Source organism: Polypterus senegalus, chromosome 3 (genome assembly GCF_016835505.1).
Source record: "Polypterus senegalus isolate Bchr_013 chromosome 3, ASM1683550v1, whole genome shotgun sequence".
In the NCBI taxonomy this organism is placed as follows: Eukaryota; Metazoa; Chordata; class Cladistia; order Polypteriformes; family Polypteridae; genus Polypterus; species Polypterus senegalus.
The window spans coordinates 64,699,949-64,724,141 of record NC_053156.1 but is presented as its reverse complement, the minus strand read 5'-3'; the positions used below and the strand labels follow the sequence as shown (position 1 = coordinate 64,724,141).

The window sequence follows — 24,193 nt, the reverse complement described above, 5'->3', positions numbered from 1 at the left end:
AATGTCCTGATCAAAGATATGACAGAAGAAAAAGAATCTTTGGACGATTTTTGGTCAATCAAGATCCCCGTTTATTGGGCATTTATCACATTTCACTATTGTACTGCTCAGATTTTCCAGCATTATTGTTAAAATTACATATGTTCATGCTTTACATGTTATAATGAAATACATTAAGACTTTCCACTCAAATGGAAAACACCACTTGGATAAATAATGCACTACTTTACTCTCTACCTGGAATATATTTAACAAGGATCCCACTAGATACTCTGAAGGAGGAAAAGATTAAAAAAAGGCAAAAAAACTATGAATGTTCTCACTACTTGCAACTCACATCGCAGCTCAGTGACGGATATTCTTCCACCTAAGCAAAACAAAAAAAAAATCCTGGCATCGTGTTTAAGTTCATTACAGTTTTCAGGTATGCTACCATACATTTACACATTCGCTATACACGTACATGCAGTCACATGCAGTCACGGGCGCGCGCCTGCTACCACATTCGTCTACAAATACTTCACGCCCCCGCGCGCACACAATATTACCCATTTTATTTCGCTTTCAGCCGTTAAATTGTCTTAAGTCTTTTAATAGCATTCACATGTTGAATATGCCCATCACTGTAACTCTCCCCTGTATACGGCACCCTCGTCATTTAGGGATTTTACCAGCTTCCAACCTTCAAAACTATTAATAATTACCTCAATGCGCCTCAATTTTTGCTTTCAGTTCACGTTCACATAAATTCCTCCCCCGTTTCTTCCATTTGTGTTGTTCTTCGGCACTCCGTGGCCTCGCGCAGACGATCCATCCTTCCAACTCTTAAGAGGATTGTCTATCAGACTGGGAGGGAAGGTTGTGACGAAACGCGTCGCATCACCGCAATGCAGCGGTCTGTCCCCAGGGGCTATTTTTGTTTCTCCGACATCTCCACTACTCTGCAGGTGACGCACACACAACTTAAAACTACCTAAAGCGATCACTTTGACCCAAGGACACAAGTACCGGGTCGCCGTCTCACGTAGAGCACAAGATGTCCACGCGGGACCAGTCTTCTGTTAGGAGGCGGAGACCGCTTCAAAATCCTTCGAAGACAGCGCCGAGCACCGTGTGCTATAGGGTCTGGGTGAGCTCACGGCTGCGTGCGTGCCGGTCTATGTTACTGCCGGGGAAGCGCGCGCGCGCGCTCGTGGAAACGTGTGCGCGGAGATGACGCCCTTAGAGACGAGATTTGCAGGATGCGCTGTTAAGCTAAATTAGGCTAGGTTAGACAGACTGTTATCCCAGAGGGAAATTTGTTTGCGACAGTAAAGTACAACAACCAGAAGACGTTGTTTCACAGATCCAACAGATAAACAAATGCACAATATTTAATAACCAATGTTACTGGATGAACACCCAGCCAAGATTAGAACAAAGAATAATTTCTTTCAACAGTACACAAAACAATAATACAGAATTTAACATTTAGCAGCATCCCAGCAAGTAACAATTTAAAATGCATATAGCTCTAGGATTAAAAGAGATCTTAAACCTGCCGCTCTTTCACGTAAATCTGCACCGTGACAGCAAGTCAAATTGGGGAGCATGCACTAGTGCGTTGCGCACCCACTACACGACTAAACAACTCAGTAAACAAATCCCGGTTGGCAACCCCCCAGTCCCACCCTCCGGAAATTACCCTCCATCTGCCACAGCCAGGTGTTACGTGGTCGACTCCCTGACCTTGGCCAGCCACTGGGGTCCCCAATAGTGAGGATCTAACGAGCCGGATCACCCCCGGGTAATCGCGCCACATGGCCGTGGTGCTGAAACTGACTCTCCCTCACAATGCAGGTAATGTGCCTCATTCGGGACTCCATGAGCAACCGCTCATTCAACACAAAGTCAAACCAACGATACCCATTTTCCAGATAAAATACATGTCTCGCAACCATATAGACATGGATTTTTATATTTTTCCACCCGGGGGAGTAAATGCTAACATTATTCAAAGTTGTTGTCTGTTTTTACATGCATTTTTATTACAAAAAAAAAAATAAAATAAATTAAAGAGTATCAGTATACTGCTGCTGGATTATTTGAATTTCCCCTTGGGATTAATAAAATATCATATCTATCTATCTAGCAAGACAGGAAGAACCAGGATTCTAAAGACTTGGACCTTCGTCCTTTTGCATAGATATCGGGAGCGCCACAAACCCCTTTCCAGTGACACACCACCCCCTTTCCAATCCGTCAAATGATTTCATAGTAAAAAAATCACCAGAGACATGAATGTCACTGCCAAGGTAAGTAAACCTCTCGAAAAGGTCGAAACTCTCTCCACAAACAGACACATATGCTGGCGGCTATGCCCAAGAGGTCATTAAAGGCACGTATATTGGGTTTTTATCCAGGATACTCGCCAGCCCAGACACTCAGTTTCCTCACTCAGTCTCTCGAGCACCCCGATCAGATCCTCCTTTGACTCCGCGCAGATCACAACATCGTAGGCAAAGTCAAGATCCGTGAATCTTTCTTTACCAGATGCCCCACAGCCGCTGGACCCCACGACCTTGTCAAACCAACAGATAAAGGTAAATGTGATTATGGATTAAAAAAAACTTGTACATAATAAAATATTATGATTGTGTCCACTTTAAAAACAGTTGAGTTTCCCAAGAAAGTCGTGACTGCCCTTTTTGCAAATTTGCTTCGAGTTAAAATCAAACTTTATTTTGTTACCAAAGATTTCCCCAGATACTTGTAATGCTCTTCCATCCCCACCGTCTCCTTTTTAATTAAAGCCGAGACAGTGGAAGGTGGGGAGCACCTGAAATCTACAACTACTGTATATCTTTTGTCTTAGAAATATTCAATTGTAAAAAGGAGCGATCACACCATTGTACGACTCGTTAACAACAGCTCCGTAGCGGTCTTCCTGATCTTTTAAATGAAAAAGGTAACAAAAATTCATGTGCAAGCGTTGAAGAGAGAACAATGCCGAGTTCGGTTACCACTCACCGAAGACATCGAGCTTGCGTCATTTAACAAGTCACTTGCCTTGAAGGGCTTAAATTGTTTAATATTGGCGTGCGTGTAAAAAGGTTGTTTTTGTTTGTATATAATTTTTAAAAAAGCAAACGTGCTAGGGTGTTTTCCGTAACTACGAAGACTACAGTTTATTAGACATCGTAGTTGTTTGTTTAACTTCGCCTGTTATTTCGTAATACTTGGCTGCCAGGTTTATCCACGATTTACAGAATTCGGATAAATGAATTTTGCTCAATTGGTACTTTTAGCTAGTATGTTAAAAATACTCTGATTTTACATTAGCATCGAAACAAATTCACCTTCTGTCACTGTGGCAGTCAACGTGTTAACTTTTTTGCTGCTGTGACAGTGCATTTCCCCATGAGATTAATAACGTACCTGCCTACCCATCTATCCAATATACCGGTCAGGTTTTGCACAAATCATACTGTAGTCTTTGCATATTATGCTACAAGATGTGTGGTAGACTCAGGAGCAAGACCAACAGGTATTACTCCCGTTAAGTATTTGTAGCATCCTCATCATTTTCAGTCTGCATTTTGAGATATCCTCAGTATGTTCTGCCGCAGCTTCTGGAGCATTCCCAGACACTAGTGATGGGACGCTCGATACTCAGGTTTCGACACTGTGTCGAGCTTTCGAAGCGCTGGAGATCGAAGCACCGCTTCGAGGCTTGCTTCAAATGCGCCCGTCACGTGATTTTGAGCACGCTAGCGTAATGACGTCATTATATCCGCGCAGTCAGCAGTCGATTTGGTCAGTAACTAGTCTGCTGAAGTGCTTTGGCTCAAAGCGTAAAAGCGGTTGTCTGTGCTATATTGATAAAATACGCTAACACGAGTTCAAATCCTAGTTGGGGCTCGCATATGTTGAAATAAGGATTTTGTATAAAACAGTTAAGTAGTACTTGTTTGAAAGTTAACAAATATATTTTGGAGACATTATGAACGATTTACATGGGGCACCTTTTTCCTCGGTGTGGAATTGTGTCCACCAAGAATCTGTAACAAATCGATGAGCATATTTTGCGTAAGGTAGCACGTATTGTAACAATCCAGAATCTATTCTACCCCATGTCGATCATATCACAGAGGCTAAGAAATGCTTCACTAAAGCCGACGTGGTCATTACACCAGTATATGCGCAAGACATTCCTCATTAAACGTTTTTACTATTCAGTGATTCCCAGATCTGTTGCTGATTTGTATTATTGATTTCCAAAAAGCAATGTGAGTAAAAGCGTGTTCTGCATAACTAATCACAACTGTCTTTAAAACAGAATCAGCGCCATCAACAGTGTCTTCTGCAATTTTAGGAAAGCCTCGGGATTTCTGCGTTAATGAGACAAAAAAGTTGTAAAGAAACTTTGCAAATTCATCCAAAGGTGAACGTAAAGATCACTCAAGTACTGAGAAGAAGGAGCAGCTGGATAAGCACATCTGGAGCCAAACTTTCAAAAAAGCACCTGACTTTGTCATGAACATTCCTTTAGTTGTGAATTCATCTTATCAAAGGCTGCGCTGGGGGGTAAATAAGTAATCTTCCGAAGTGCAGCACAACAGAGTAAATAATTGATGTAAATAGAATTACTGAAAGACTAAGTTTTTGCCGTTTCTGTATTCTTAAACCATCTTCCAGTTACACAATCCCCCGCAGTCTCTGTCACATTCAATGTTCTCTGCTCCTTAACCTGTCTTGTTACCCAAAGCATCAACACTCAGTTTCATTCAAGGCTTTACCGTCCTTCCTTTCATAGACATAAAATAAAACACATTTCCTCTACATGTCCAATAATAATAGTAAACTTGCAGGAACGAGAAAAGCACAAGATGAGAATATTTATGACAAGAGCCTGGACATCAGGATGAGAATGTGCCTTGTCACCCATTACGTGAGCTCGTCTGCCATCCCTCGGTTACACTGGCACACGTTACACTCTGGAGCAAATGCAATGGAGAATATCAATCAATCAATCAACATTTATTTATATAGCACATATTCATACAAAAAAATGTAGCTCAAAGTGCTTTACAAAATGAATAGAAAAATAGAAGACACAATAAAAAATAAACATAAGTCAACATTAATTAACATAGAATAAGTAAGGTCCGATGGCCAGGGTGGACAGAAAAAAAAAAAAAAACTCCAAAGGCTGGAGAAAAAAATAAAATCTGTAGGGGTTCCAGACCACGAGACCGCCCAGTCCCCTCTGGGCAATCTACCTAACATAAGTCAAACAGTCCTCTTTGTATTTAGGGTTTTCATGGAAGGACCTGATGATGATGGTCACGTAGACTTCTGGCTTTCAGTCCATCAATGTTGGTGCATCATGATGCTTTGAGTAGGTGGTGGTGGCGCAGGCCACCGGAAAAGAAACAGAAGAGAGTAGGGGTCAGTATGGATTTTGGAGCCACTGTGAATAGTTATTATGAAGAATTGAACATACAGAGTATCAGTATTAAGTTAAAGTGAAGTTATAAAAAGGCCATGTTAAAGTAATAACATGTAATAAAGTAATACCGACAATGTACACCTTCAGAAGTGGAATAAATCGACTGTATACGTAGAACATTTCAGATAAACGATGAATTTTGTTAATCATAAACAATGCAACATAACTATTATATGTGTTGTTACTTTTTATTTATACTCACCAAACGTTACAGATCTACATGGGAAATGAACACAGGTAATATGTTTATAATCATTCTCACTAAAAGACACTGTCAAAATATATTAATGAGAAAATTGAGACACATTGGCCTTTAGGAAATATAAAAAAGTGTGTGCGCTGTCACTTAGGACAGAATGCATTGTTAACGTGACGCACTCTCTACTGACACGATGTCACGAAAAAAAAGAAACAGCGCAGTCCATGCAAACTCAAATCCTCCTTGATGTTTGACCTTATGATTAATTGTCAATATCAAATCAATAAAGTCATTTTAAGAAGATGACAAGTCTGCTATAGTCAGTTTAATCAACGCTACTTTTAAAAAGTTTCCTTATACAGAATATAAAACAGAATCTCAATGATACGGGACTCGCGAGTAGTAACGAATAATATGTGACACTGAGAAATTATAATTCCTAATAACGGGAACAAGTAAAACTACGACTTCCTAAAACGGACACTGTAAATGTAGGCATTTCAATAAATAATTTAGGAGACTTGTGTGTGCATTTCAATATCGATTTAAGAACTACGTAGGCCACCTGTTGTACTATAAACGGTAGCTCAAGCAGCACTTAACAGTAAATAGTCTAACAGGACAATGACTGACTGAAACGAAGATGCTGCGCCGCAACAATTAAGGTTCACACTGTCGTTCTGCATGTTTAGAAGGCGCTGGTTGGCTGAAACTGTTTATAGCGAATTGTCCCAAGTTGGAAGTGCCATATAGCGATCAGACACGAAAAGACACATTTAGGCATAATGGACAGTAGTTTATTTTTCTACAATACAAATTCAGTACGACACCTGGGTCTCCAAACACACAAATATGAAGCTTATTACATTTTACAGTGAAACTCTTTACATACACAATATAATTAGGGACGTGTGCCACCTGCCCGACTACGGTGGCCCAACCTTCCCTCGATAGCTCGATTCGCTCGCTATCCGTCCAAGCTTGTTAAATGGAGGAATAGAAAAAAAACTTTCACAAGAGGAGGATCAGCGACACGAACCTGAGCAACAACACCACTGAGCCACCTAATCCGGATAATTAACGAGCTCTGCACAACTGAACTACTACTACTGTTCTTACTGCGGCGGATGAAATATGTTGTTTGACATATGCACGTTAAAATGGTTTAATTGATACGAGAGTATCATTGTTGTATTCTCCTAATGAAGACGAAAAAATTATATGTATAGATGTATACTATATGACGACGGTTTTGAACAAAATTAAGTGTTCCATAAAAGGTTGAACGATTTACCTAATCTTTTCATATATATATAAAGTTAATATATGACAATATATCTTTGACACTATGTATCAGACAAAGGAAATCACAGCAATCCACAAGAACAATAATTAATTCTCAGCAACTACCTGAATTGTAGCTTAACCATATCAACTGAAATGTGTAATGTCAATACGAATTACAAAATATAACTAGAGAGTTAAGTGTCAGATAGACTCTCAAAATTAAGAGGTCAATGCCTTTCAGTGTGCTGAGGCTTTACAAAGATTCAGTAACCAGTGACCATGTCTGCTCGAAGCCCTATCATGATCCAATCTCGGTACTACGCATGTCTGAGGCTTCTGTAGCCGCGTCATCATCTCAGTACGCATGTCTGAGGCCTCGGTGCCCGTGCAAAGCCTGTCATGACGCAATCTCATTTGTACGCATGTCTGAGGCTTCTGTAGCCGCGTCATCATCTCAGTAGTACGCATGTCTGAGGCCTCGGGCCCGTTCAAAGCCTGTCATGACGCAATCTCATTTTATGCATGTCTGAGGCTTCAGTAGCCGCGTCATCATCTCAGTAGTACGCATGTCTGAGGCTTCGGTGCCCCGTTCAAAGCCTGTCATGACGCAATCTCATTTGTACGCATGTCTGAGGCTTCAGTAGCCTCGCCATCATCTCAGTAGTACGCATGTCTGAGGCTTCGGTAGCTCCGTCATCATCTCACTAGTACGCATGTCTGAGGCTTCAGAGACTCGTTCAAAGCCCGCCATGACGCAATCTCAGTACTTTGCAAAGCTTCCACTCATTATTTATTCAACGAGCTCCCGCTTGAAGTACATATGGCATCAACAGAGTTAAAAACTCAACAGAATTCCCATTGAAATGAAAGTTTGTAGATGATCAATACATGTTAAATGATCGTGCCGATAATACGTTGTGGCAAAAATAAAATTATAAATTATACATCATACAAACGCCGACTTGTTGAATGCATAATGCTGCAAAGAAGAGCTTTAGCAATACGGGTGACGACACATCTCTCACTATAATACTCTCCTAAATATCCATTCTTCGCCTCATGCAACGTTTTCATGCAACACTGAAGGTATGTCATATAGTATACATCTATATATAATTGTTTTCGTCTTCAGTACATACATACATGTATACATTAAAAAACATACATTATATACCATCCTCCTGAAAATAGTAGTAGTGCGGTAGCGTTACCGCTTCATACTAAAGCATACGTGGGTTCGGGTCCCACGTCCACCCTCTGTAAATTATGACCCAAAAGAGTCTGATTTTCTTTTTTTTTTTTTATTAAACAGCAAATTTCAGCGTGGACCGAAGCGAGCAAGGCGAGAACACTAGTAAAGATATATCAAATGGAAATGTGAATCTTGTTTTATGTCTATAACAAAAAAAATATTTGAGTAACGATTTCAACTGTTTTGTAGTTGTTGATGGCGGGTTTAAATTTTTAAATATTAAATTAATAAGGTGGAATGTGTTCTTGCTTTGAGTGTTAATGTGTTAGTAACTGGGATTGCGCCTCTATTACTGGAAGATTGCTTAGGAATGATACAGACTGGACAACTATGTGTTTTAGGAAATGTTTTATTATTGCACTGTGCTGTGACAAAAACTTTTACTGATCACCTGTCCGGACCTTGAAGATGTGTTCACGAGGGAGGGATGCTGTTGTTAAAAGCAAATGTTTTTCAACAGCAGGTCCAGATGTGTTTATCCGCTGCTTTTTGTTGCCTCAGCACTCAATCTTTAATGCCGACCTTGATATGTGCACTGCTCACATTGGAGTGTCCCGTGTGTGTCGGTGTGCCGGTGACTGATCTGCGCCGTGTCTCTCAGCCTCTCTGATGTGCTCCGGATTGACGCCTTTGAATGTTTGGTGCAGCAGAGCAAATTCAACCTGATCTACCACAGTGGCTTTGTTATCACCTTATTCCAGCGTTTCTCAACCTTTAAGTATTTGCGACCGAGTTTTCATAGCAGTTTTAATCGCGCCCCAACATTTTTGAAATGTAGATGCATATTTGATTATACCTACTTAAGTTTTATCGACATTTATCTAACTCTATACAGTATTTATTGTTCTATTATCAGAATGTAGTTTAAGTTAATTTGTTTTGGTTCCAACAGATTTTTTTTCACATCTTCGCGCCCCTTTTGTTACTTCGCCCCACAGGTTGAGAACCACTGCCTTATTCAATGGAGGGGTTCATGGACGTCAAATGGCAATGAATAGAAATGGATTAATGTAAATACGTGAGCTGCCATCCGCAATTAGACATCGCATTTTGATGGCGATTTTGGTGATTCCCGAACAGATCTCTTATGCGATCCTTCCACAGTATCTCTCAAAATTATTTAGTTCAAATTGGTTATAAAGATTTCAATTCTGATCCTTTTTTATTATTGTTAATTTTGATGAGTCTTTAAGTGGATCGAACTCGGGCTAGCACTACGTTCAGAATTTGAAAAGCAACCATCTTAGTTAATTGTGCCATTGACGGCGTCATTTCGTTGTAGCTAATTCGTTATTTTCGTGCTCCACAAAATATTGTAAAGTACTAATAAATGAAATATTTCAATACTTGATCGAATAATAACAACTGATTTAAGGATTTCACCTTTTCTTTCTCAAATGTGCTTACCTATATCATGGCAAAGTACAGGGATAAACCATTATTTTCCGTCTACTCCATTTTAATTAAGTCAAACCAAGGAAAACATTTAAGGCTATTAAATGTGATCTCAAGAAAAGATGAGGGTTAATTCTAATACTAATAACAGGAGCGATTATAATGATACAGTGCAAAGGTAAATACTAATTGAAAGAGCCGGGAATCCATGTGAGGCGTCTTATTTTAACTCTTGCTATCGTATAGTGCATTCTGCTTGTCGGCGTTAGTTATTTATATATTGATATTTTTAGACACAGACACTAGAAGTTGCTGACGAACCCTTCTCTCGTTGTCCTAGCAGCGAAAAATAAAAGCAATAAGAGTTTAACAGACGTCATTGAAGTGGATCATGAGTTTGTGTAATGTTAATGAAAATGGCCAGGAGGGGTCACTAAAGAGGTGAGTGTCAAATGCTTCGAAGCTTCGATACGATTTCCGACACAATTGCTTCAAACGTTTTGATGCTTCATGAGGCTTCACTCCGCCCATCACTACCAGACACAGCCTACACCTCCCTCCAATTCCACGGTTCCGCTTGAATCTCGAGTGCTACCCTTAATGCATCGCTTTTATTCTGGCTCTGCACCTGGACTTATTAACAAAGCGCGAAAATCTCGGGGGACACGCCCCCCTTTCCTGCAAATTTGCTAATACAATCGTCGACTCGCAGCGGATTAAACTGCGTTCGCTCATTACAAGATGTTGCTGTTCTTATCACTGTCAGAACCGAAACCTTTTTTTGCCTCAGTTACACGATTAAATGACATTTATTCGGCACAAACTAAACTATTTCAGTATTTGATGCTAATGGAAAGCAGTGGGTACTGCGATTACTCGCTGTTTGGGTTCTTGCGGAGTAGAATTTACAAGTCTATTATTGGATGAGAGCCCCGCTTTCTGGAGGTTTGACCTGGAGGATGCGGCAAGGACTGATTCGTTTCTAAGGCTGGAGCAGTGTCTGAAGACCCACTCGTTTGAATTGACTGCAGACTCTCTGAAACTGGTTGACAAGCACATTTTAAATAAAGCCCCAGCTCCCATCCTTCAGTAAATTCTGAAAATAGATCCTTTTGTTAGTTTGAGTACATCATTTTCTGAATTTATTGGTTATTTTAATTTAATATTGATTCACCATTCGGTATTGTAATAAAAAAAATTATTTACAGTGCCTCTCCCAAGCTGAACGTAATAGAATCTAAGAAGATATTTCCTACTTTCCTCTCCTGGTATATCACCATTCTGTTTCTTTGGAATTCACACTTATGTTTGATAATGTAGTAATCCAGGGGATAATGTAATAACCCAGGTTGTAAATGAGGGAGGAATGGAATAAGCCACTTTACGCCTGCTGGTGAGTGACCATAAAATGGACCTTTGGCTTCTTCAGCACCAGCTTCTGCAAGTCTACTAAGGTGTGCGGTGACTCCCAGCTGCTTTGATCCTTTGCTTGCTTATACATGCTGCCTGGCTCTGCCTCACTCCACTTATCTAGGGTCAGAGGCAACCCAAATGCCACTATTTCCTCTTCTTCCATGAGCTGGTCCAAAGCCAAGGTCTACATTTGAGATTCTTCAGCATCTACACTTCTGGGCCGATGGACTCTAGCAGCCAGGAGATGCGTCAAAAGTGTTCTCTAAGTGTTGTGTCTGACGGCAATTGAGGAATTGCTTTTATGCCAGCAACAAGGACCGTATCCCTCTTAGCTCTGGACCGAGGGGCACTACAATAATGTGAAGTTTGGGCAGGTGTACTACTTCAGAGAACATTTCTGAGAAGGATGAAGATAAAACTTTTATTTACAGATACATTCTCATTTTCTTATTCTTCAAATCAATGCAATGTAGGGGCTGCTCATGATTTCAAATTTCATGTGTCTATAATTTAGTATACTTAATTGTCACCTTTCCAACACTCTACAATATAAAATACTAGTAATCAAAATTGTTTTAATAGGCTATAAAATCAGTTTAATACAAACATGCACATTTTCATCCAAGTAGTGGCCTGTTAGATTAGATTAGATTAGATAATCTTTATAATCCCAAGGGGAAATTCAGATGCATACAGTAGCAGAAACATAAAAGACAAGGATACAGACTCACAGGGCAAATAATACTGCCAATTAATCAATCGATCGATAAGTAAATAAGTAATTTAAATACATACATGTAAATTGTGCACTTATTTCAAAGAGAATAAGTACATTGGAAGGAAGCACTACATTTCCTGATAGCAGTGTGAAGAAAAGACCCCCATGATGTAATGAGCCTATGTACTCCAAGAGAGTTCCTCCTGGAGAGGATTTTTCATCATGACACTATTCTTTTTTCCACAGCAGCGTCCATAATGTCCAGGGGTTAGCCTTGTGACGGATCAGGCTTTCCTGATACATTTGTTCACGCCTTGTGCTTCTTTTAAGCTCAAGTTGCTTCCCCAGGAGACTGCACCATAGAATACAACACTGCTAATATCAAGTTCTTACATGTGGGTAAGTAGAAATATGAAATTCAGTTATCCTGATCGTGATTAGCCTATCCTGTTTACCAGTGTAAATTGGGTTGTTTGGTTGGAGGTTATACATTATGTAAGATTTAAAGAGCTTTTTGCTTTGGTCTGGAAGAACAAAAAAAGTCTATAGTGGATAGTTGATATTCAATAATTTTAGAAGCAGTGTAAAACTCTATCTATAGGTTCACTCATTCTTCATATTAAAATAATTTAATTTCATACACAATGAATCTAAAATCAGGCAAATGCATGTAAAAGCATAAAAAGACAAGCACAAAATCAGACAGAAGATGATACACCATAGCAAAGAAGCAGTAAGCAAAGATTTCTGAGTAAACATAAGAACTAAACACAAAACAAATACAAGATTAAAAACTGCAACAAATTACAAATGGGGCTTGGCAGAGCTTTTGACAAAGGCAGAATGCACTACAGTGGAGTGAAGAGCCTTGGTCAGACTACCTCTTTATTATTTATTTAACCTATCAGTTCCATCACAGCTGACACCTGGTTAATGTTACATGGCAATAGACATTGATAAGAGGGGGCAAGGTCAAGTTGCAGACAAAAAAAGCCAACTCTCGATACAGACCGAACAACTAATAAATAAATAGTTCAAACTGATGGGTAATTCACGTATGTACATACTGGAGCCTTTGGTCATAAGTCAAGCAGATGACTAAATTAAAGTTTGATTGTCCTGGGGTAAAATGGTCCCTGAGTGGGCAGGTAAAGCTCTGAATGCAGCCTTTGAGGACCACTTATACTATTCACAGAATCAAGTATAAATTGAAAGCCCACCAGCTGTTTAATCATAACTCTTTGATTTACTATAAAGCATGCAAAATTATATTTCAATCCATATATCTATAAATGTATACGTGAAATGAAAGAGGCAGAGTCAGCACAAAGAGATGACAGCGGGGTACTGTGGTACTTTAAAAATAAATTAAATGCAAAGGTGCAAAACTATGGTGTTTGCTGTGATCAAAGCAAAAGTTCTTCAAAAAGAAAATAGCACTTCCTCAGATGCAGGTCCTAAAGTGAATGCCCACTTCCAGTAGTAAGCAAGGTTCTTGTAGTAACCTTCCAGAACTGTTGCAGAGGAAGTGAGGTTACTTGTCTTCCGACAGGTGTCCTTCTGTACTGTGGATGCAATAAGAGAATGCACTAGACTTGAAGCATAATTGTTTACCTGGGAGGAGCACTGAAAATGTCCCCTCTGTACAGTATATAGTTTAAATATATATCAGAAGCAAATGCAGAGAACAGATAAATGGTTGGGGTGCAACGGGTAACCCTGTTTAATCTCCAGCCAAAAATCAAGAAATAAAGGCAAAAAGTAAAGTCATGGTGCAAGATGAGATTTTAGTTTTAGTCTTACATTTCAGAGATTGCCTGAATGGAGTTAAGGTGGAAGGGGAGGAGTTGGAGAGACGAGACAAGAAGTGACATCAGCTCACTTCCATTCCAGAAAAAAAACAAAATTTGCCTTATTTGGTTTGTCACATTAATTGCCTTCCCTGTATCCTTTTTATATGTACTTAACCATGTAATATGCCCAAGCTCATATATATGACTATATCTACTGTATATATACAGTATATATATCACAGAAGTCAGCACTTCCACTGTCGCTGATGGTATTGCCTCTTTTTCCTCTCACAGCCCAGACAAACCACCCACTAAGGGCAACTGACTCTGCCCCTTCTGGTGCCTCCACTTTAAAACCAAGGCACTCCTGGCAAGGGTTGTCTTATTCTGGAGATAGCATAACGAAGAATAGAGTTTGCACCTGACTACTAACCAGTTTATTAGAACGCTGAATCCTCTTGTTTTGTCCTTATTTTTGCACTGCTTTTTGTTTATCATTATTCGATGTGCCATCAAGCACCTGTTTACTTTGGATATTGTAAATTTTAAAAGGGGTGACCTAGTGGGTGTCCGAATTAAATTGAATAAAATACTCTCTCAGGCATGTTACTGTTCTGCTGAGTTTGTGGAGACTAATTTAAATGGAACTCAAAAAGGGGTTTTTGGTCAACACTAGCACAGTGAATTGTCTGTATGTTTCCTCCACAGTCCAGAAGAAACTAACCTGGAAGAAGAACCTTCAACGCAACCTAACTGACTTGAATGAGAATTGTTATGATTTTATTCTGAGAAACAGAAAGATGCTTATTAACCAAAAGAACTGCTCAGCATGGCAAAACAAGAAAAAATATTAATGAAAACAAGAAGACAAAGTCCAATATTTGAATAGATCAAAACCCCTAAAATGGTTTTCTTATCCAATCATATGTTTTCTTAAATGTCTTCTCATTATTATTTTAAAATTTATAGACATAGTGCTGCATGCAGCTATCTTTTATACTTTGGCCACAAATATACCACGTGAATTGCATATTTTTGTGTAGTTATTTTCTCGGAGTACAGGCTCGGAGCACTATAACAAGTTTAGAGGCAAAACACAAGCCACTGATTTTTGAAAAATGACAAACATTTTATTAGCTAACGACATTAAAAATAACCAACTATTGCCCTACTTACAACTTATTGATTGTTATTGTGGGCTCTGTAGGACATACTAAGTCCATTACTAGGTTGGTCTACTCTCACACCTTAAGATTAACACACATACAGATACACATATACATAGTAATCCTATAGATAAAATCTCAGGTGAAAGCTTAATTGTCAGTCACCCCGCATTATTCTACTTACAATAGAACCCCTTCACATTCATACATAGATATCCTAATTTAGACAATGGTAATGTCTACATGCATCACACAATATTCTACAGGAATCTCTACTTAAGAACTTACTATCACCAGCACTGACAAACATGCGGGCGTCATTGCGACACAACTGTTTTGGTTATGCCACTTGCCAACCAAACAATATGTTCTGCTTTTACTGCAGTTGTCTTTCTTTTGAGGAGCAACCTCTAGACTTGATAACCTTATGAGCAAGTAATGTAGCAAACTCCTCAAACAGGTGTCTTAATTTTCAATGTATTACTTCAATCACTGTAGATGAAAGAACAAAGTATAGAAAAGCAAAGTGGTACTTATTAGCGAATAATAATAATACCAAATAGAACAAGATATAATAGAAAATAAAACTAATAGTAAGAGTCTAGATATAATCTTTAGAAAAAGCTTACAAAAAGTGTCAAGGATTGGTAGTTGTCCTGACTTAGCAATCGGTGTTATTCATAAAATGAATGTTTTTGCTGCCGTTCAGATGCAACGTTTACATGTGTCTCAGTTTCCTCTTCTGATGTTGGCTTCACCCTCTCCTGATGTCCGTTTTGTTGTCATTGCTTTTGGTCCATTGGACAAGACATATTTATGTTAAAATTCTACGTAGGGCTTTTCGGATATGTGATGTTACACACATTTGATTGGCTGGCTGTCCATACAATGGATGACTTTACTCATCGTTTTTGAGGTTTTTACCCATCTCCTATTCCCAAATTATAAAATGATCAACACAGCCTGAGACATCATGACTATTTCCTGGTCTTCAGTTAAAAAACCTCTTCTGCTTTGTATCCATTTCAATTATGTTGTAAATCATTGAACTAGATGTTTTAAGGAAATAGATTACTGGTAAGATTCAGGAAGAGAAGATACTTTGATATTAATTGTCACTGTGAGTTTAGTTCACTTTGTCTGAGCAAAATATAACAAGAACATAAGCATCTGTCATTTAAAAATTGCAGATATGGCACCCCAGGACAATGATTAGTCAAAATAAAATAAAAACTAAGCATGCCTAGTTTTTTCAGTTTTTACTTCAATCACTTAAACAGAATAATTTCACAACACCTAAAAATAACAACAGCTTGACAGCAAATTGAAAATGGAGGAGCGGAAAACAAAAACTCCAGTCAAAAGCATCCCTAGAGAAAATAAGCTGAGGGATCAATAGTCGGTTATAACAACAACAACATTTATTTATATAGCACATTTTCATACAAATAATGTAGCTCAAAGTGCTTGACATGATGAAGAAAAGAGAAATAAAAGACAAAGTCAAAATTAAAATAAGACAACACTAATTAACATAGAATAAGAGTAAGGTCCCGATTGCCAGGGAGGACAGAAAAAACAAACAAAAAAAAAAAAACTCCAGACGGCTGGAAAGAAAAATTAAAACCTGCAGGGGTTCCAGACCATGAGACCGCCCAGCCCCCTCTGGGCATTCTGCCTAACATAAATGAAACAGTCCTCTTTGTATTTAGGGTTCTCATTGAAGGACTTGAGAATGATGGCCATGTAGACTTCTGGCTTTTAATCCATCAATATAAGAACATCATGGTGCTTTGCCTGTGCCACCACCACCTAAAACCGGGAAAAGAAACAGAAGAGAGATTAGGGGTTAGTATGGATTTTAGAGCCACCATGAATAGGTATGATAATAAATTGAATATACAGAATATCAGGATTAAGTTAAAGTGAAGTTATGAGAAAGCCATGTTAAAGTAATGTGTTTTCAGCAGTTTTTTAAAGTGCTCCACTGTATTAGCCTGGCGAATTCCTATTGGCAGGCTATTCCAGATTTTAGGTGCATAACAGCAGAAGGCCGCCTCACCACTTCTTTTAAGCTTCGCTCTTGGAATTCTAAGCAGGCACTCATTTGAGGATCTAATGGATTTGAAATATAAGGTGTCAGACATTCCGATATATAAGATGAAGCGAGATTATTTAAGGCTTTGTAAACCATCCATCCATCCATTTTCTAACCCGCTGAATCCAAACACAGGGTCACAGGGGTCTGCTGGAGCCAATCCCAGCCAACACAGGGCACAAGGCAGGAACCAATCCTGGGCAGGGTGCCAACCCACCGCAGGACACACACAAACACACCCACACACCAAGCACACACTAGGGCCAATTTAGAATCGCCAATCCACCTAACCTGCATGTCTTTGGATTGTGGGAGGAAACCGGAGCGCCCGGAGGAAACCCACGCAGACACGGGAAGAACATGCAAACTCCACGCAGGGATGACCCGGGAAGCGAACCCAGGTCTCCTAACTGTGAGGCAGCAGCGCTACCACTGCGCCACCGTATTTTAAAGTCAGTTCTGAATGACAAAGGTAACCAGTGTAGTGACATCAAAACTGGAGAAATGTGCTTGGATTTTCTTTTCCTAGTTATTATTCTAGCAGCTGCATTTTGCACTAGTTGCTTTTTTGGGTAATCCTGAGAGGAGTGTGTTACAGTAATCTAGTTGACTGAAAACAAAAGCGTAAACTAATTTCTCAGCATCTTTCAGTGATACAAGAGGTCTAACTTTTGCTATGTTTCTTAAGTGAAAAAATGTTGTCCTAGTGGTCTGATTAATATGTGATTTAAAATTTAGGTTACAGTCAACAGTTACCCCTAAATTCTTTACCTCCGTCTTGACTTTTAATCCTAATGCATGAAGTTTATTTCTAATAATCTCATTGTCTCCATTATTGCCAATCACTAAAATTTCTGCTTTCTCTTTATTTAGCTTGAGAAAATTACTATTCATTCATTCAGAAATACAAGTAAGACATTGTGTTAGTGAATCGAGAGAGTCGGTGTCATCAGGTGCTATTGATAAATACAGCTGCATGTCATCAGCATAGCTGTGGTAACTTACATTGTGCCCCGAGATAATCTGACCTAATGGAAGCATGTAGATTGAGAAGAGCAGCGAACCCAGGATAGAGCCTTGTGGAACACCATATAGAATATCATGTGTCTTTGAGTTGTGATTACCGCAACTAACAAAGGATTTTCTACCTGCCAGGTAGAATTAAGACCAATTTAAGACCCTGCCAGAGAGGCCCACCCATTGACTAAGGCGATTAGAATGTTGTGATCAATGGTGTCAAATGTGGCACTCATATCTAAGAGGATGAGAACAGATAAATGGCCCCTGTCTGCATTTACCCGCAAGTCATTTACTACTTTAACGAGTGCAGTTTCTGTGCTGTGATTTGTTCTAAAACCTAACTGAAATTTATCAAGAATTGCATGTTTATTGAGGTGGTAACTTAACTGTATAATGACTGCCTTCTCTAGAACTTTACTTAAGAAAGGCAGGTTAGAAATGGGTCTAAAATGTTCAAAAGCAGAGGGGTCAAGATTATTTTTCTTGAGTAGGGGTTTAACTACAGCAGTTTTAAGACAGTCTGGGAAGACCCCTGTATCTAATGACATGTTTTCTATGTCAAGAATATTATCGATTAGCACGCCTGATACTTCTTTGAAAAAACTTGTTGGTATTGGAAAGTCATATAAGGCAAAGTCATAGAAAAAGTCAGATAATAGTCACAGTTCTGAAGACCTAGACTAACTGGTTGCAAACACCCTTCTGGCCATTGTAGAGTATTATGTATATAGTCATATGAAAAAGTAAGTACACCCAATGCAAGTTATTTCTTTTTTAACTTATGTGGTCATATCAAGATTTCATCCTCATTTAAACAGTATCTACAGGTGCTATAACAAACCTCATGCTACATGTAGACCACTGTGTAATTTAAATAAACATAAATGCAAATTTTGCATCTGGGAAAAGTAAGTACACTACTACATTTATCACTACCTCAAATACCTAAAATTAGAGTTAGGAGCACCAGATCAGGTACAAATGATTAGAATTAGGGAGGATCTTGTCTGAAATTTAGACCTCAGACATGTGTGTGTTATCACCATGCCAAGACTGAAAGAGCTTTCTAAGGCTTTAGGGAGAAGGTTGTAGATGCCAATGAATCTGGGAAGGGATTAAAAAAAAAAATTGGAAATCAGCCATTTCACTGTCCAGAAGACTATCTACAATTAAGAAGGTTTCAAACAACTGCCAACTTGTCCAAGCCAGGCTGCCCCAGAATGTTCAGTCCAAAAACACAACACAAGATGCTGAAAAAAGTCTTTGAGAACACCCGAATTTCATTATATGGCATACAGGTAGTTCTTGCCAATGTTGATGTCAAAGTACATAAGTCTACCATTCGAAAGAGGCTGCACAAGTTAGATCAACATGGGAAAGTGTCAGGAAGAAATCTTTGGTTTCTAAAATGAACATCAGAGCAGGACATCTGGATGAATGTGCTCTGGACAGATAAGGCAAAGATGGAGTACCAAAAGACACATTAATTGAAAACCAAAGATAGCATTTCACCACAAGAGCCCGCTACCAGCTGTAAAGGATGGTGGTGGAAATTTGCATCAGGACCTAGGCAGGTCATACGAAGAATCTACTATGAATCTTTTAGTGTACTAGAGCATACTGTATTCAACCAAAAGTGAATCTTATAACATGAAAATGACGCTAAACATGTCAGTAAATCTACCAAGGAACGTCTGAATTCCATCAACAAGCAGTGAGGGCATTTGAAATGGGCTGTGCATGCAAAATACCCCTCAAAATTAAGGAATTCTATATGGAGGAGTGGAGAAAATTTTCTCCCAGTTGATATCAGTTTTAAAATAGTCTCTTCAATGGCGTTCACAATGAATGTTATGAAACTTTACAGTTTAAAATTTTAAACTTTTAAAAAAACTCAAGTAATACTTTGTGTATGTGGAGTAGAGAAAGCTACAGAGAAGATAATGATAAGGCAATATTAAAAATGAATTACCTTCTCCTACAGTGCCACTTTGTTTTGTTCAAGCTGCTGTTAGGCAGTCGCTAAGAAGACCAATGGGAGTTTTGCAAGGCATAATATCATGAACACTTCCTAGATCGTCCAATTTTGTGATTAAACCTAAAATGCCTCATATTATATTCTTTAATTCCTTAAAATCTGGTTACAGATTTTTTCCTGTCACTTTTACAATGATCTTCGGCTAATGTTTATGTGTCTTATGTGGCTTATGCCTCTACCAACAGGGTTACCATCTCTCTATTATAAAAAAAAAATCCTGGGAGAGAAAGACGGGAGACGAGATGTGATCTTCATGTTAAGATCATGGAAGACACTTAAAAGACCCGTGAGACGAAAGAGAATGGCCACGTAGCATCTCGCGGGGACCTTAAACATGAGACTTTGTGCCAAGAGATTGACCCAGGACTGTCTCACGATGACATAGAACATGAAATTCTTGCAAGACACGCCTCTATTTATAACCAATATCAAATAAAACCACAGGCAGCAAAACACTCAGTCGTGTGAGTGTAAGGATTTGAGCACACGCAGATCCAGGGCTCTCAGCACATATAAAGCATATATGAACAATACGTTAAAAATGAAATGTCAACGACTAAGCAAAGAATACAGCAGCAGCAGCAGAAAAGAGACTCAAAAGCGTTGGAGAGAAAAAAGAGCAAAAAAGAAAAAGAATAATCTAGGTGCAAATTCAGAATATAAGGAAAGTTATTATCAACCAGGAACAAGTGGAATTGAAAAAAAGCACATCCAATCAGGCTCAGAATTAAAAGACAGAGAGTAAAAGACAAAGTAGAACTTCATAAAGACGTTCACAAACGTTGGCGCTATACACATGCAGAGCAGGTTAGAGATTATGAAAGCAGTGGAATTCGAAAGGCTCAAAAAAAAAATGTTGGCACGATACACATGTGGAGACAGTTGAAGAATATGAAAGTAGGAAAATTAGAAAGTATAAAATAAAGAAAGTAAAGATCACAGTAGCGCAAACAAATGGAAATTATTACTCAAAAAAGGGAAAATAATCACCACAGACAAAGCGAGGTCAGAAATAAAAGACAGAGTAGAAAACAAAGTAAAATGTCATACAGAGGTTAAAAAACAAGGGGCCAAAAACATGCAGAGCAGGTAAGAGATAATGAAAACTGGAATTCAAAAGACTAAAAAAACATAGGTACAAAACACAGATACAGAATATGAAAGCAGAAAAAAATGACATTGTCAAAACAAAAAAAGTAAACATCACATTAGCACAAAAAAGAGAAATTATTATTTGAAGAAATAACGAAAAGGCGAATAGGGATCGAATATATGGACATAGGTGATATGTCAGAAGTATGTAAATATTGTAAGGCTTTGAAGTTTAAGTCAGAGAATTTTAAAAACGTGGTTTACCTCACATGCATTTATTGGTTACTTTTTAGAGAAAAGCCAAGCAAAATTACACCTTTTATTGGCTGACTAAAAAGATTACAATATGCAAGCTTTCGAGGCAACTCAGGCCCTTGTTTAGGCAATTGGTTAGTTATATTGGTTACTTTGCAAAAAAAATGATTAACTGCTGATGATGTAGATCGTTTTGTCTGTGCTAAAATTCCAAACAGAGAAACCTATCCTGAATTATGGTACAAAGTCATTAAACACAAGTCTCATAGACCTCTTTTAAAAGATTCAGCATATTGGAACAGGAAAGATTCCAAATATTGGTTTTACAGAAGTTCTGAAATAAAAGTGAAACTAATGAAATAGCAACAATTCAAAGAAAAAAAAAAATCTTAAAAGTGTGTATCCAGAAAACCAAACACTTTGGTTGTCGAGCGTAGTGAGCAGGCGGAGAAGCCCCAAAGTTTTCTATGAAGTAAAAATGAAGACATCTTATGGAAAACTTGCTTTTATTTTCATCTATCTATATCTCTATCTATCTATACATACTGTATATATGTATCTGTTTCTTTTCAATCCCATCTTGCTATTATCAAAATTAATTTTGTCTCATGTTTTAACTTAACATTGTGAACATGAAGTACAAGTTAACATGTATGTCATTGAGCCTATCAAGACGCAATGTACAAGATAACTCATGCCTCAGTATACAGTCACTATAGAAGCAGCCAGCAGGCTGGCAATCTCTGCTCTGGCATCTGTTACCTACTATAGTGCTGCCATCTAGTGGATAGCCATAGAATTTTGATTTTGGTGGCAACAGCGTGTGCAAAACTATTGCTCTAAATACCCAATCCTTAGTTACACCATTGCCGATAAGGTATAAAGCAGCTAATGTTTTAAAAAGAGTAGATTTGTTGCAAGATTCATATTTTGATAATAATAACAATTGTTTGATATGTAAACTGTAGGCTCGGGTACTGATGCAGATAGTTCCCAAAGTTGTTTCTTCTTTACAAGGTGACTTGTCACATCTGTCAGGACAGCACCAAATGGACATTCTGCCACATTCTGATGTAAACAGTCACCAATTACCAAATGTGTTGTGTGTGGCAACTCAAAGAAACAAGTTATATTTTTGGCATATGTGCTTCTAAGTCTGCACTTAGCATGGTGCCTTGCTTCTAGAACTCTCATTCAAATGCAGACTTTTAATCTTGTTGCTGATTAAAATAAAGTGATTAACAGTTTCTTTACATTTTCTCATTAAACGTATGTACATTTTCAGAGATTTGAGTTATTGTTGATAATGAAACCGTTGTTTCTAATACATTTGTTTACATTTTTCAACTTTTGATAGAGTTAATTATTTATAATAAATGCATACACCTATACTGCATTGCCCTAGTAATAAATGGTCCTGCAATCAATGTGTTAATTCCCTGTCCCCACTAAAAGTCAGAAGTAAGGTTGCTGTCTTAAGATTTTTTAGAGAATATTAAGAGACCACATCTAAACCATTTTACTTTAAAATGCAACAGGCAGAGTGCTGGAGTTTATCTCCCAGATATAGAACATCAAAAACTCAGAATCAGTGTCTCCATGGCGGGACAGTTAACTTCGTAAGCTGGAATGTTAAAGGCCTGAATCACGAATTAAAGAGAAAGAAAGTACTTTCTCACCTAACAGGTCTAAACGCTAAAATAGTATTTTTACAGGAGACCCACTTACTAACCAAGGATCAGTTCTGGCTACAAAAAGACTGGACTGGCCAAATGTTCCATTCTAGTTTTACGAAGAAAACTAGAGGGGTGGGAATTCTCATACATAGAACAGTACCATTTGTAGCATCAGATGTAGTATTGGATCCTGAAGGGAGATATGTAATGGTCATGGGAGACTTATCTAACTGTAAAATGATTTTGATAAATGTTTATGCACCAAATGTTGATGATAAGGAATTTATACAAAATTTATTTGCATCCATTCCCAATCTGAACACTCATAAAGTTATAATGGCTGGGGACTTTAATTGTGTTTTAAATCCACTTTTAGATAGGACTTCCTCCACAGGGGGAATGGCATCTAACACTGCAAAGATAATTACAAAGTTTATAACTATTCACAACTTATCAGATGCCTGGAGGTTTTTAAACCCAAATTTAAGAACATATTCTTTCTAATCACCAGTACATCATTGCTACTCAAGGATTGATTACTTCTTTATAGATAATAACTTCTTGCCTAAGATTAAATCTTGCAAATACGATGCTATTGTTATTTCGGACCATGCACCTATGATCTTGGAGCTGAAATTACTAAGCCCCATACACTCACCCCACAGATGGCGCCTCAACCCGCTTCTATTAACTGATGAGAATTGTACGGAATTTATATCCAGACAAATCAAATTCTTTCTAGAGACAAATAAATCCCCCGAGATCTCTGCAGGAATACTCTGGGAAACTCTTAAGGCCTTCTTAAGAGGCCAGATTATCTCATATCTTTCCCACAGAAATAAATCCGATGATTTAATGTAATATACTCACCAACTAAATCAAACACCCCAGAAATATTATTATCATTGGATGCAGAAAAAGCATTCGACATGATTGAATGGAAATACCTTTTTACTACATTGGAGAAGTTTGGGTTTGGCCCGAACATTTGTGCATGGATTAAATTACTGTATACTAACCCAGAAGCTTCAGTTTGCATCAATAACATTTGCTGAGACTACTTTAAACTAGAACGTGGTACTAGACAAGGATGCCCTTGTCACTGCTGCTGTTTGCGATTGCCATTGAACCACTGGCAATACATTGTCGAAATACTGATCAGATAAAGGGGATTAGCAGAGAAGGACTGGAACAGAAAATCTCATTATATGCAGATGATATGGTACTGTATATATCGGACCCAGAAAATTCTGTGCCTGCAGTCTTAGCAGCACTCACAGAATTTCAAAAGATCTCTGGT

At 38.4% G+C, this 24,193-nt stretch overlaps 1 protein-coding gene across 2 annotated transcripts in view; it reads right to left on the bottom strand.

Moving 5' to 3' along the window:
• Positions 1 to 1,164, bottom strand: part of st6gal1 (ST6 beta-galactosamide alpha-2,6-sialyltranferase 1) — a 115,590-nt gene extending 114,426 nt beyond the window's left edge. For both annotated transcript variants that reach the window (XM_039747378.1, XM_039747379.1), the window contains exon 1: positions 705 to 1,164. The gene's annotated coding sequence lies outside the window, so the exon portion shown is untranslated. The remainder of the gene's footprint in view (positions 1 to 704) is intronic.
• Between the last annotated feature and the right edge of the window lie 23,029 nt (positions 1,165 to 24,193).